This window comes from Triturus cristatus, chromosome 7 (assembly GCF_964204655.1).
Source record: "Triturus cristatus chromosome 7, aTriCri1.1, whole genome shotgun sequence".
Lineage (NCBI taxonomy): Eukaryota > Metazoa > Chordata > Amphibia > Caudata > Salamandridae > Triturus > Triturus cristatus.
Genome location: NC_140590.1, coordinates 1,829,822,856 through 1,829,837,762, shown reverse-complemented (window position 1 = coordinate 1,829,837,762; position 14,907 = coordinate 1,829,822,856).

Genomic DNA, 14,907 nt, shown 5'->3' with positions numbered 1-14,907 from the left:
TAGCTATTAGTTAAAACTACCAATTTCGCTCTTTTTAAGCTTTAGAGACTTTGAGGTCTCAAATAAATAAGTACTTTCCTCAGAGCCATCTAATTTTAATATCACTACTTTGCACTTTTGCACTATTTCACTTTTTCTCGCACTGCTTTTCAGTAGCCCCCTGCGACCCAGTTATACCATCACTGGTTCCTATGTTGTCATTCATGACTAAACTCTTTTCCTATCCTTCATGGTTAGAAGGCACCCACATGATGAAAAGGGCGCCCAGGAAGAGCTACTGATGGGTATTTTTCAAAAACTATGAATGATGTACCCTGTCTAGCGAACCAATATCACTAGCTCCATTAGTCGTATCTTGTGAATTTCATACCTTTGACCCTCCATTACTTTTTGTATTGTGTTTAGTTACTTTCGGGGAGTGTAGTGCTGAGTGGTCATTAAAATTAATCCCTGAGACCCAAACCCATTTTGACTTGTTTGATCACTAGAGGAGTGCAAGGGGAGTGACAGGGTGTTTGCTGGAAGTATATGGATACTGACTCTGGAATTAAAGGTGTGAAAGACAAGTGTGTAGGTGGTTACAGGACTGCATGCATAGTGGCTTGGCATTTGAAGCAGTCCATTTGCTAAGGCCTGGCTCGCTTCTTGAGTACTTGGGTCCTGACTAAATGATTAAAGTACGGCAAGGAGAGTGCCTGGGTCAATTTATAAGTGGTTGGGTTTTGGCGCAGTGAATGGATTAGTACATGGTGCTGAAAGGGTCACTGAAGGAGTGCAAGGGGAGTGACAGGGTGTTTGCTGGAGTGTATGTATACTTACTGGGGGATTGAAGGTGTGAAAGACAAGTGTGTAGGTGGTTAGAGGACTGCATGCATAGTGGATAGGGGTTTGAAGCAGTCTATGTGCTAAGGCCTGGCTCATTGCATGAGTACTTGGGTACTGACTGAATGATTAGAGTACTGCAAGGAGAGTGCCTGGGTGAATTTATAAGTGGTTGGGTTTTGGCGCAGTAAATGGATTAGTACATGGTGATCAATGGATCAGTAGAGTGGAGCAAGGGGAGTGACAGGGTGTTTGCTGGAATTGTATGGATACTGACTAGGGAACTGAAGGTGTGAAAGACAAGTGTGTAGGTGGTTAGAGGACTGCATGCATAGTGGATAGGGGTTTGAAGCAGTCCATGTGCTAAGGCCTGGCTCACAGCATGAATACTTGGGTACTGACTGAATGATTAGAGTACTGCAAGGAGAGTGCCTGGGTGAATTTATAAGTGGTTGGGTTGCAGCGCAGTGAATGGATTAGTACATGGTGCTGAATGCGTCACTGGAGGAGTGCAAGGGGAGTGACAGGGTGTTTGCTGGAGTGTTTAGATACTGACTGGGGAATTGAAGGTGTGAAAGACAAGTGCGCAGATGGTTAGAGGACTGCATGCATAGTGGATACGGGTTTGTAGCAGTCCATGTGCTAAGGCCTGGGTCACTGGATGAGTACTTGGGGACTGACTGAATGATTGGAGTAGTGCAAGGAGAGTGCCTTGGCGAATTTATAAGTGTTTGGGTTTTCGTGCAGTGAATGGATTAGTACATGGTGCTGAATGGGTCACTAGAGGAGTTCAAGGGGAGTGACAGGGCGTTTGCTGGAAGTGTATGGATACTGACTGGGGAATTGAAGCTGTGAAAGACAAGTGTGTAGGTGGTTACAGTACTGCATGCATAGTGGATAGGCGTTTGAAAGCAGTCCATGTGCTAAGGCCTGGCTCGCTGCATGAGTACTTGGTTCCTGACTGAATGATTAGAGTACTGCAAGGAGAGTTCCAGGGTGAATGTATGAGTGTTTGGGTTTTGGCGCAGTGAATGGATTAGTACATGGTCCTGATTGGGTCACTATTGGAGTGCAAGGGGAGTGAGTCCTAGAGCCAGTGATATGCTAAAAGATACTTAGAATACAATTAAAACACCTACATACACTAGGGAAGACTATGCGTTGGGGTACCCCTGTGATTAGAATGACCTCCTCTGTAATCCCCTAGTACATAATTGGGCAGGGGGATTAAATCTACCTCTTAAAATGTGCCACAGGGTGCGTTTGCACACTGGTGAAGGGGGGGGGGGCTAAGCTGACATGTTCAAACACGCCCTGTGGCCGTTTTAATTTGGGGCATAAAGTCCCCTTGAATCCTAAGAGTACCTTGGGTCCAACTAGCCCACCAGGTATCTCCAGTTAGCGCCACAGAGCTGCGTTGCAGAGAGGTGTAAAAAGTGGCACTGCCTGGACTACCTCTCCGCAACGCAGCGCAGTGGCACTTACTGGAAGCACCTGGTGGACTAGTTGGCCCCCAGGGGCCCTCAGGATTGAAGGCAAATTACTTTCCCATCTTAAAACGCGCCACAGGGCATGTTAGCTCACGTCACCTCAGGCCCCATCCCCTCCCTTCACCACTGTGTAAACGCGCCCTGTGGCCATTTTAATTTGGGAGATTAAGTGCCCTTGAATCCTGAGGGTCCCTAGGGTCCAAGTACCGCACTAGGTACCTCCAATAAGCGCCACAGAGCTGCATTGCAGAGAGGTGTAAAAAGGGGCACGGCCTGGGCCACCTCTCAGAAACACAGCGCAGTGGCGCTTACTGGAAGCACCTGGTGGGCTAGTTGGCCCCCTGTGGCTCTCAGGATTAAAGGGGAATTATTTCCCCAACCTAAAACGCGCCACAGGGCATGTTTTCACACTTCACCTCAGGTCCCATACCCTCCCTTCACCACTGTGTAAACGTGCCCTGTGGCCGTTTTAAGTTGGGAGAGTAAGTCCCCTTGAATCCTGAGGGTCCCTAGGGTCAAACTAGCCCACTAGGTACCTCCAGTAAGCGCTGTTGCAGAGAGGTACTAAAAGGGGCACTGCCTGCACCACCTCTCTGCAACGCAGCACTGTCACTTACTGGAAGCACCTGGTGGGCTAGTTGACCCCCAGGGGCACTCAGGATTGAAGGGGAATTGATTCCCCAACTTAAAACACACCACAGGGCGTGTTTGCACACGTCACCTCAGGTCCCGTCCCCTCCCTTCACCACTGTGTAAACGCGCCCTGTGTCCATTCTAAGTTGGGAAATTAAGTCCCCTTGAATCCTAAGGGTCCTAGGGTCAAACTAGCCCACCAGGTACCTCCAGTAAGTGCCACAGAGCTGCGTTGCAGAGAGGTGTAAAAAAGGGCGTGGTCTCTGAACACCTGTCTGCAATGCAGCTCCCTGGTGCATACTGGAGATACTTGGTGGGCTAGTTGGCCCTCTGGGACCCTCAGTATTGAAGAGGAATTAATTCCCCAACTTGCAACTCGCCACAGGGGGGGGTCTCCAGCGTGATGCCGCCTTTTTTTAAATTTGTGTTTTTTAGAAAGGGGCTTAGTGGCCCCCTTCCTTTACTGTTTTTTGGGCCCTGGGGACCCCATCCCCCAGAGCCTGACCCCTAATTATGATTATTATTTTGTTTGAATCGGGAAGGGGGCTGCGTGGCCCCCCCCGAGGCCATTTTTGGCCCTGGGGACCCCATCCCCCAGGGCATGGCCACTTTATTTTTATTATTTTTACCAAGGAGGGGGCTGCGTGGCCCCACTCCTGAGGCTTCTTTTAGCCCTGGAGACCCCATCACCCGGGGCTCTGCCTCATTTTTTTTCTTCTTTTTTGGGGGAGGGGGCCACGTGGCCCCCCTCCGGAGCCACTTATGGCCCCGGGGACCCCATCCCCCAGGGCCTGGCCTCTTGTTGGGACCATGGGGGGTCCCCAATCCACCCATGGTCCCAGCCTGCTCCCCGCGTCCTGCGGGAGCCGGCATTGCTTTTCCACATAGGCAGCTGCTAACATGCAGCTCCCCATGTGGAAAAGCAATCTGCTTTGCTTCATTGAAGTGAGAGCAGGTTTCCCTGCTCTCACTTCAATGAAGCAAAGCAGTTTGCAATGACAGGGTGTGAGCCGCGAGGCTCCCGCCCTGCCATTGCAAACAGCAGTGTCCCAGGGTTGGCCACCCTGGGACACTGCAGGAGCTGGCCCTGAAGGGTGGCGGCCCCCTGGGCCATCAAGTGCTCCAGGAGGGGGCCAGCGCAGCCCCCCTCCCAATATTTTCAAAGCCCGGTGAGTGGTGGTCCTTGGGGCTTGGGGGTCCATAACGGACCCCCAAATGTAAACTCTTAGTGCCCCGGGGAGGTGGCGGTCCCTGAGGCATGGGGGGGCTCAAACCCCCACACAGTTTTATTTTATAATTTTTTTAAGCCCCAGGGGTGGCGGTCCGCAGGGCTGCGGGGGGGCTGTGAGCCCCCCCCGTATATATTCTCATGAAGCCCCGGGGGTTGGTGGTCCCTGGGGCTTGGGGGGGCCTTGGAGCACCCCCACCCATGTATATTAAAGCCCCGGGGGTGGTGGTCCCCAGGGCCGGGGGGCTGAGAGCCTCCCCATAATCCAGAAAAGCACTGGGGGTAGCGGTTCCTGGGGCTGGGGGGCCCCTCTGGGACCCCCTTTACATTAAACCCATTGCCCCTGGGACTTGGCCACCCGGGAGCTAATTAGCAACGAAGCGCGGGAGCCCGAGCTTTGTTTTTTTTTCTCCCCGCGGCCAGATTCGGATTTTGACGATTTAAAAAAAAAGAATTGGGGCCTTGGGGGTCCTTGTGGGACCCCATGAGCAGTCCTTGGGGGTCAGGGTGTTTCTACCCTGCCTACTTTACGTGTTTTGCGCTGTTTTTTTCTGTTTTCTGGTGCCTCGATGGCTGCCAACACTTCCTGGTTTGGAGTGTTGACAGCCAATTAGCATAAAGCTGGTGCTCGGGAGGATCCGCAGCCCTAGATATACATGTTTTTTACTTTTTAATTTCTCAGCAACTACTGAACGGATTTACACCATTTTAAAAAAAGGGTGCTTTTTGAACCAAGAACTACCTTTTGCCAAATGTGATGTAATTCCGTTCAGCAGTTCGGGCTATAGCCATGTCTAAAGTTTCCTATGGGAAATTGCATGGGGAAAACATGTTTTGGGACCCCCTTTTTTCTTGGCCCCCGCTTGCCGAATCACCCCGAAACTTTCAAGATTGGAGCGGACCGGAGCGCTTCACAAGTTTTGAAAATTTTGCGAAGATTCATCAACCGGCGCCAAAGTTATTGGGAATAGAATATTGCGAATTTCCTATGGAAAATAGGTCCTAACTATAACTATCTACTGGCGACCGCCAGTAGATAATATATATATATATATATACATATATATATACATATATATATATATATATATTCACTTAAAAAACCATAGGTTTCACACATGTTATAGTTAGGTGGATATTTCACTCGTAAAAAACCAATGAAATTCCCCCGTTATAGTTAGTTCAGATAACTATAACTCGCACGCCCGCAATCCACTGCTCATGATGTCACATATTACATCACTCATGACATGGTCAGTGGCATCACTCATGACATCACTGATGACATCATCCTTGTGATAGAGTGGCGGTCGCGCGAGTTATAGTTATCTGAACTAACTATAACGGGGGAATTTCATTGTTTTTTTACGAGTGAAATATCCACCTAACTATAACATATGTGAAACCTATGGTTTTTTAAGTGAATTTGCATGGTTTTTTAAATGCTAATTCCTAACTATAACGTGTGTGAAACCTATGGTTTTTTCAGTGAATTTGTACGTTTTTTTTAAATGCTAATTTATTTATGTATTATTATTTTTTTTATATATTTATTTTACAACAATCTACGTATTATAACACCCCCGCGATTTAAAAAATAATAATAATAATTTTTGCCTTCGGGGTCCTTCAGGGACCCCCTGACAAAGGCTAGGGGGTCAGGAACTCTCTACCCTGCCCCTTTTTCACGTTCGCCACCTTCCTTTTTCACTCTCGCACTGAAAACAAACAAAAGGGCGGCCGACACTTCCTGATTTCGACCGATTCGAACGTTGACTAACATGTAACCATCAATCAGAATTACGCTCGCGCACGTTAGGGTGCTCGCACGGTGCGCGCACCGTGCGCGCACCCTGCGCGCGTATAGATATTGATATGCTTTTAAATGCTATTTTCTCAGGAAATACTGAACAGATTTACACCAGACCTGCAAAAGGCACTTCCTTGACCTTATGGCTACCTCTCTGCCAAATTTCAAGTAATTCTGTTCAGCCGTTCGGGCTGTAGCTGTGTCTAAAGGTCCTATGGAAAAATGCATGGGGAAAACGCGTTTTGGGACCCCCCTTTTTTCTCGGCCCCCGCTTGACGAATCACCCCGAGACTTTCAGGGTAGGAGCTGAACGGAGCGCCCCATTAGTTTTGAAAATTTCGCGAGGATTCGTCAACCGGCGCCAAAGGTATTCAAAATAGAATTTTGAGATTTCCTATGGAAACACGGTCCTAACTATAACTATCTACTGGCGACCGCCAGTAGATAATACATATATATATATGTGATCAAGGCCTCTGGTAGGCTGAAACGCGTCATGCAGGCAGTGCTGTGAATTGAATAAAATAATTTACTCACTCGCAAGCTGGGTCGGTTTTCGTCTGTTCCTGCTTTCCTTCAAGATTGTTGGCGTGTAGGAGTGCTCCAGGCGAAATTCCCGCTATATATATAAGCATAGGAATAGCACAGTGCCTTCCATGCCAAGCTGCAAAATGACAAAAGTCTTTTACCACTCCAGGCATAGAATTACAGCTTTGAACTGGGCTTTTGTACCATCATTGTGGCTCATCCCAAACCATCATGGCCGGAGCCACCAAAATACTTGAGGGACACCAAACGCCTTGCAGGACTTGAAGAAACTTACTTACTTACTTGAAGAAATGTGAGTGACTTATCCACACACAGCCAGCCTTGACACATCATAGAAGAATGTGCCAAGAAGAAGCGGGAGCAGGCATAAAAAAGGTGCCGGGTAGATGTAAACTCCTCACGTGGAAAATTTCCAACTTGCCCTTCATCACTGTTAAGTATGGGCAAACAGTAATAAGCAGAAAAGGGGCAATGATAAATACAACCCGCCCCCCATGGAGTGCATGAGCACATTAAGCAGAAATTAATATGGCAGGAAATTCGTATAAGCATTGCTTAGCCAGGGAAACTTGACAGAAACTAGTTTACAGTAGTTCACCAAAGTACTTCACACATACCACTCATAAATAGGCTTAGACAGGTTAGTACTGTGGAACACAATGTTGCTGTTTAGATGAAGTTTCACTTTGTCTGGGTCTTCACGCTTGTTGCCATTTGTAATGAGGAATCAGAGTACTTAGTTAAATTGCTGAAGAAGGATTTATTTCAAGGTCCAGAATAATACACCTCCTCCAAGCTAGAGTAAAACCTGTTTTCCTCTCTCCCCGGATCAAATGCTTTCCTCTCCTCTCAATGGAATGTTTTTGCATGATTTCACTAAATATTCCATTACAGAGGATACCACAATTCACTTTGGGTGAGTTACAATGTATTCTTAGTAGGAACTGCGACAAAGGATTCCAGCACCCATTTTGTGCATGTGAGTTGACTTTTATTCATATTAGACTCTTTGGAAAGTACTACCCATGCCCATTTTATCCACTTTTATGAAGATTATTTATGGTAGGCCAGCCTGTTGCATGACGTTCTCTGAAATGTTTGCTTAATGGTTAATGTTCTTATAATAGCTGTTCTTGCTCAGCATTGAGCAGTGGTTATATTAAATGTATTCTTCACTGAGGTTCTTGTCACAGACTTGAGATCTTGTTTTGATTTTCAGAGTATATATAACATCTATATAACTTTCCTCATGCCATTTTCCTCTGGAAAAATGGCCTCTGAATGACATCTGAACATTAAATCTCAATCTTCTTCTTTTCCAACTAAATAAAAGAGGCTTAAAAATAATACCCATTTGCCTATTGCCTCATCAAATATTGCACAGCTTCAATTTTTTGGACACCTCTAAATTAGCAAATCTCGCAATTCACAGAGCTAATCATCTTGGTCTTACATCCAATTAATTTTCTAAGCCAAGGAGGATCATTATATTATGATTGGAATACACTGATTTATCACAAGAACTTAATGCTGAGAAACAAAAGAGGAAGTAATCTTGGTCTGGCCAAAACATCTACATTTCTCTAAATCTCTCCACTGCTACCAATGTCGTAAAAAAAAAGATTCTGACCCTCCATCACTTTGCTGAGACAATTGAACATTTAATACACCATCCATCATCCATGCATCTGTAAAATTACTTATAATGGAAATACCAATTTATTTGAGGATCCTATAAAGTTGAAAGAATGTATTTGTGATTTCTTCTCTGCAAATATAAACACTTTCCCCACACACAGTCATAATTTGTTAATATAATATTTGCACCTGAGCCCAATTTCTTTCATTTTTATTCATTTTATATGCTCCACTGATCATCTTGCTATGTCGCTACTTCATGTATTCTAACTCTTCTTCCTCATATCTGGGTTCTGTCCCATGTTCTGCCACTATACTTTTTTCCTCGTACACATTTTCCTGCTTATTACCTTCTTATTTATTATCTCATTCATTCTCTCTTACGGTTCTATTTTACATTTTTATTTTTTCTGTATGTTTTATAAATACGTTTCTCTTAATTGTTTTTGGGGTATTGCCCATTACTATTTCTTTATTGTATTTGCAGATTGCTATACCCTGTTGTTCATCCTAATGTGTTTCCTACTTCTATGAATGAAATTGCCTTGTGGAATACTGTGTTGGATGATATAGCCCCATGCTGTGTTGGCGCTCACTATTGACGGTAGAATTCTACTTCGTTATTCCTTAATATGGTGCTCAAGGGAGAGAAACCATCCACTCCTCCAAAGTTATGACCTCTAGGGATCTAACTGACAATTATACGCATTGCTGAGCCCACTCAAAACAATTGCAATTTACTCAATTAAGACAAGTACATTGCACAATATAAATCAAAAATAAATTATTGTATTTTTATTTTCTTTCTTTGGTTGATCCAGCAAACACGTTTTTCGTCACCTGGGAATAACCCACAACTTCCTCAGGGGTGGAAAGACAGTTATATACACACATGATAATATCTTATATGGGATCATTTACAATATACAGTTGTGAATTGGTGGAACCCACACCTTAAGACCTAGTATGCCACTGTAAGTTCATGGCTCGTTATTTAGCAATTGCAAAACATGATATATTATTGTTATTGCACCTATCAATATCACTGCTGGTGCGGAATGGTGGTCACACACAAGAAATTAGAATGATTGGATGAAGTCGAGAGTGCTCAAATCAATATCACTGTTGGTGAAGAACAGTGGTAACACCTATGATGGAGTGGGGAGTGCTCATATCGCATATCTTCATAGAGCCAGTGAACAAGAAATAAAAATGCGAAGACGTAGGTGGGGGAATACCTGTGTTGACGTGAATAAGAGTCAATAAGCCTAAAATAATAATGTAAATATTCTGTGAGACGTTTCTAAGGATACACTCTTAGTATCCAGGCATATATTTATTCAAAGCAGTCAATATGAGAAAGTCCTACCTCTGTGCCGGTTATATTTCCGTCCCGGCTGTTAGGAGGTTGGGAAAAGATAAAGATGCTCCAAGTTTCTAGTCCTCAATGGGATATTAAATCTAAATGATAAGTGCCCTTATTATCGTTATTAGTAATCATAAATCCATGATGAAAAGTTTATTACCTTGTGGAGTGCCATCCATACCGATTCCTGATCCCAGAACGGCAAAGGGCAATCAAGCTAATGTCTCCCCCCTTCCATATTGTGCAAATAAGACTTGTAAGTTCTGGTCATTTGCCCAGATTAAGCCCCCCATGGTTAGGCTGCATGGAGTGCCTTAGAATTTAGATAAGCTCCTAATAGATATTGGGACATGAAATGATCAAGTGCGCAGGCTGAATTGCAGTGTCATGTGATTAATTATAGTTGCTAGGGCAGTCATTGACAGTATGCATCATCGGTTTACAAGTCACATCTCCTTTGCAATCGTGTGCAAAGGTCACGTCAGAGAGACTCATTTGCCCAGAGTCTCTCCGATATGCTTGTTGTGTCAAGAATTCTCAAAGTTACATGTTAAATTACAAGAAGACAGAGAATGTCTTCCCCGACATCCATGGTGAGTATTGTGTTGTCAGTGGGATAGTGGACGAGCCTCCAGTGATAGAGTGTTATGGCACTGTAATGTAGAGCAATCTGATCAGTATCAATATATCATTAGTATAATTGCAGAGCGTCCCATCTATTAAGCCCCAGCTTACCTTTCGTGCACGGACGTTTCTCAGCATTCAACACCGGCTCCTATTATGGCCGCTGACATTTCACTAGATTAAAACTAAATAACTGTCTCTCGGAGATGGCAACCTGGATGGCAGAACACTGCCTTAAATTTAATGCAGGGAAATCCGAAATTCTACTTTTTGGAGGAGCTAACCTTATCTGGAATGCCACTTGGTGACACCAGACATTGGGGGATGCCCCAGCTCCAAAGCAATATGCAAATAATTTGGGGGTCCTTATGGACAATACCCTATCCATGCAGGACCATGTGCTGGTTCTATGTGGAAGAAGCTTTGCAATGTTGAAGCTCTTAAAAAGGTTATTTCCTTGGATCCTGCAAGACTGTAGGAGCACTATCACACAAGCACTACTCACTAGTAGATTAGATTATGGTAATGCACTATTTGTGGCCATGGCAGACTACCTCTTCTCACGCCTACAAGTGGTGCAAAATGCCGCCTCCAAACTGGTAGGTAACAAAGACAGACTCAGCTCAGCGTCTGAGTGCCTGAAATTACTTCATTGGCTGCCAATGCACCAAAGAGCAGAATTTAAACGACTCAGCTACACGCATAAGGCTCTCCACCAACGAGGGCCTTTAATCCTACAGAATAAAGTTGAATTTTATGTACCTACTAGGTGCCTAAGATCACGTTTTCTAGCTCAAGCCAGAAGAAAAAATGCATCAAGAAAGCAAGGGCAGGAGGTTGCACCTTTTCATATTTGGAAGCAAAGTATTGGAATGAACTACCACAAGACCTCCGCCTCACTGAGGACTGTCTTGTCTTAAAAAAAAAACTTAAGACCCATTTGTTTCCAAACACTGGCCAAACGCATTAACCTCTCATTCATCTACCATGAGCCTTTAGCACAGCGCCGTGATATCCTTCTGGATGAATGTGGCGTTTTACAAATAAATAAATTAGTCTGTGATCAATCTTAGTTTAGAGGGTACCTTATCTTTAGACTGGCTGTCTTTTAAGGTGTCTGTTCTGTTGACTGTTACTATTTTACGTTCTGCTGTGTCGATCGTATGTGTGTTGTAACCCCTAGCTAGGAAGCGTTGTTTCATATTGACCACACAAATCCTGTGTGGTCAATATGAAGTAATACTAAACTAAGACTGATCACAGACTATAATGAAATGTCAGTAGTCCTAAGAAACAGCATGAGGAAACATTGGCAGGTACTGTGCTTGGATAAATCTCTGAGCAACTATATTACTGATGTACCACGTGTCACATATAGGGGAGGCAAAACCATCAGATCAATACTCAGCCCAAATTGTCCAAGACACAAATCCAAAGACAATTGTTTTTCCAAGAGATGCATAGGATTCCATAAACGTGGTAATCACAGGATATATGCATTAGCAATGGACAACACAAAATACTTTGTAGATACCAAGGGCAGACGCTATGAAATCAGACAGATGATCAACTGTAACAGTAAATATGTTATGTAAATGTTGAAATGTAAATGTGACAATTTTTATATCGGTAGTACAATCTGACCAATAAAGGAACTGATTAGTGAACATGTGAAAGCAATCAAACATTGAGACATCAGGTACCCCACGGCAATACATATAAATGAATGGACGTCCCAGGGTCCACGCAAAACACTCACCTTTTGTGGCATAGATCGGGTGGAGATTGATCCCAGCGCGGGCAATAAGGAATTACACCTCAGACATAGAGAGGCCACATGGATTATGAAATTACGAGCGGTAGAATGTGGTTTGAATATGGACCATGAGTTGCACTACTTTCTGGGTGAATAACAACCTCTTATGCATCTATACCTGATAATCTGCTGTGGTTGTATCCCTACTATAATAACAATGACTGTACATGCATTTAATGTCATATAAGTTATAAAATATCATTGGTCACTATATGGAAATCGACTGGAATAATAATGTACTAAATAATATCTGTGATTGTACTAAATACAGTCATCATCATTGATGTAGATACTCCAATCGTATAGGGGTCACTTTAAGACACATGCTTGCACCCCATATTATGTGGTACTATCATGAAGAACTATTGGTCACTATATGGACAATGACCGAAATAATGGTGTACCCAACAATATCTGTGACTGTAGTAAATAATGCTCTCATCACTGAGGTGGTAACCCCACTTGTCGAGGGGTTACATGAAGGCTTATATTTTTACCTCATATTGTGTGACGGGACGCACTATTGTTTCCTGCTGGAACGATGTACTATACTGGAGTTTGGCACTCATCCCTGACTGACTTTCAATACTACCACACTTTTTCTCTATTGCCTTTCTCACACATATATTCTGATCTCCATGACCAAATACATCTGACCCAATTGAGTGGTTTAATTCTCCTCCTTATCACTCAATTATCCCCATCCCTCACCGCCCTTCGATTTTATATTATGCACAAGTCGTACACTTTTATACTCATACAACCAATATTTTCTCCTAATACTTTCACCTTGGAGTACCGCACAATATAGGGCAGTAACTAAGACTTTGACGACAGCATATTATCACACCGCCATGTTGAGTTTACACAACCCAACATGGCATTTTTACATAGCCGGGAAACATATGTGTGTATATTACTGTCTTTCCAGCCCTGAGGAAGTTGTGGGCTATTCCCGGACGACAAAACACGTGTTGGCTGGATCAACCAAAGAAAGAAAATTAAAATACAAGAATCTATTTTCGATTTATATTGTCCAATGTACTTGTCTTAATTGACTAAATGACGATTGTTTTGTGTGTGCTCGGGCATGCATATAATTGTCTTGTGGAATGCCTGGGGATTGGGTAATCCTGTTAAGGGTCAAAAAGTATTGTCTTATTTTTCTAAACTTAATAGAATTTTTTTTTTGCAAGAAACTCATTGCAATGCTTCTGAATCTTAAAACTTAAAAAATGTTGGGTAATGTTATTTTCTCCCCTGCAATTTTGAGGAAATGTCAATATACTAGTTGGTCCCATAAATCATTGAAACATGCTATACTATCCCAAGAATGTGATAATGATGGTCACTGTGTTTTGGTTAGTGTTAATTAGGATCAGAACTATTTTGTTTTGTAACGTGTGAGGTCCAGTAATATCTGCCTCTTCTTTTTGGAAGGGATTACAATGAAATACATGTTCTGTTTTAAGATCATTAATAAATCAAGCCTTCTAATTCTGCTCAGGCCCATTGTTTGCTGAACCTTGCAGACAGCAGCTTCAAATCTATAATTCCATAGGTCAACTATAGTATTTAACAAAGCAAAACCTGTTTTACTGAAAACCTTACCATCTGAAATTAAACAATGTTGTCTTTTTACTGGAGACAGCCAATCAATATAGTGCAGCATTTCATTTACTATTTTCAATAAAGATTTATCAGCTAAAAAAAAAAACATTTTTTTCATACTAACTGTGCTAAATTTAAACCTGCATTTAACATAATGGATGTATGATGGAACCTTGCATGCATTTACAAAAAGCCTTCTTGACTCCAGCCCGATTGTTTTCTTTAGGGATTAGGGACAACGCAGTATGTTGGAACTGTAACCAAGAAACAGGGGACTTAGCCCATCTTATCCTACATTGTTCGGCTGTGAAGTCCTTCTGGGATAGGATTTTTGTATTCTTATCTGAATTGTTTAAGTGTGCCTTGATTAAAGAATTCTCTACTCTACCAATGGCTTTTTTAAGGGATGATTTGATCTCTGACTCTGACAAAGCTCTTCTTGACCTGCTATTAACTTCTGCTCTGAAAATGATTCTTACCAACTGGAAAGACACAAGCAAGACTTCCTATAAAAGTTGGATGAATTGGATCACTCATCTTAGGGGTGCAGACAACATTGCCTTACAAAATTCTCCTTGGAAACCCTCATCCAGACAGATGTGGAATATGTTGGACAACTATTTTGACTCTCATAAACCTCCGTGAGATGATGTACAACCTGTTGTTTGATTCTGTTTTACTTCACACATACGTGCTATTTTCTGTATTATAAGTTTGCTCTACGGTACATGTTCTGTTAATGGTTCACTCTTGTGCCTGCACTTACATAGAAACTTTGTGGTATTGGACTCCAGATCTCTCTTCCTTTCACCTTTTTGTTCTTTTCTATTTCCCTTTCCTCTTCCTCTCCCTCTTCTTTCCCTTTCTTTCTCTCTCTTTATTGATTATTAGAGGTTACATCCATTGTGCTATAACTGAGCCAACCATTTCCTCTTATGCTATTATACGTGAATCTTTTTGTATTTCCATGCTGTGTTAATCCTGATAAGTGGTTCACTCTGGTGTTCTCCTTTTTCTTTCTGTTTTTGAAAACCTATAAAGCATTTGAAATTAAAATAAATCAAAATGTCAGAAGTATGCAAAGTAAAATCACACATCCTTTGTCTGCTGATAACCTTTCAGCATTGACCTATTGCCCCCACTTAGGGACACAAAATACTCTTATTTGCTTCTGATGTGTTAGATTGCGAACAAGGAGGTGAAACTACAGAAAGTAAACAAGACCCAGTAAACTCTGTTTACTTTTGTATGCTTCAATGGCTCCTGAGATGAGGGGTAGTAACAGCAGAGCAAGGAGAACCAAAGGAGATGAGAAGAAGC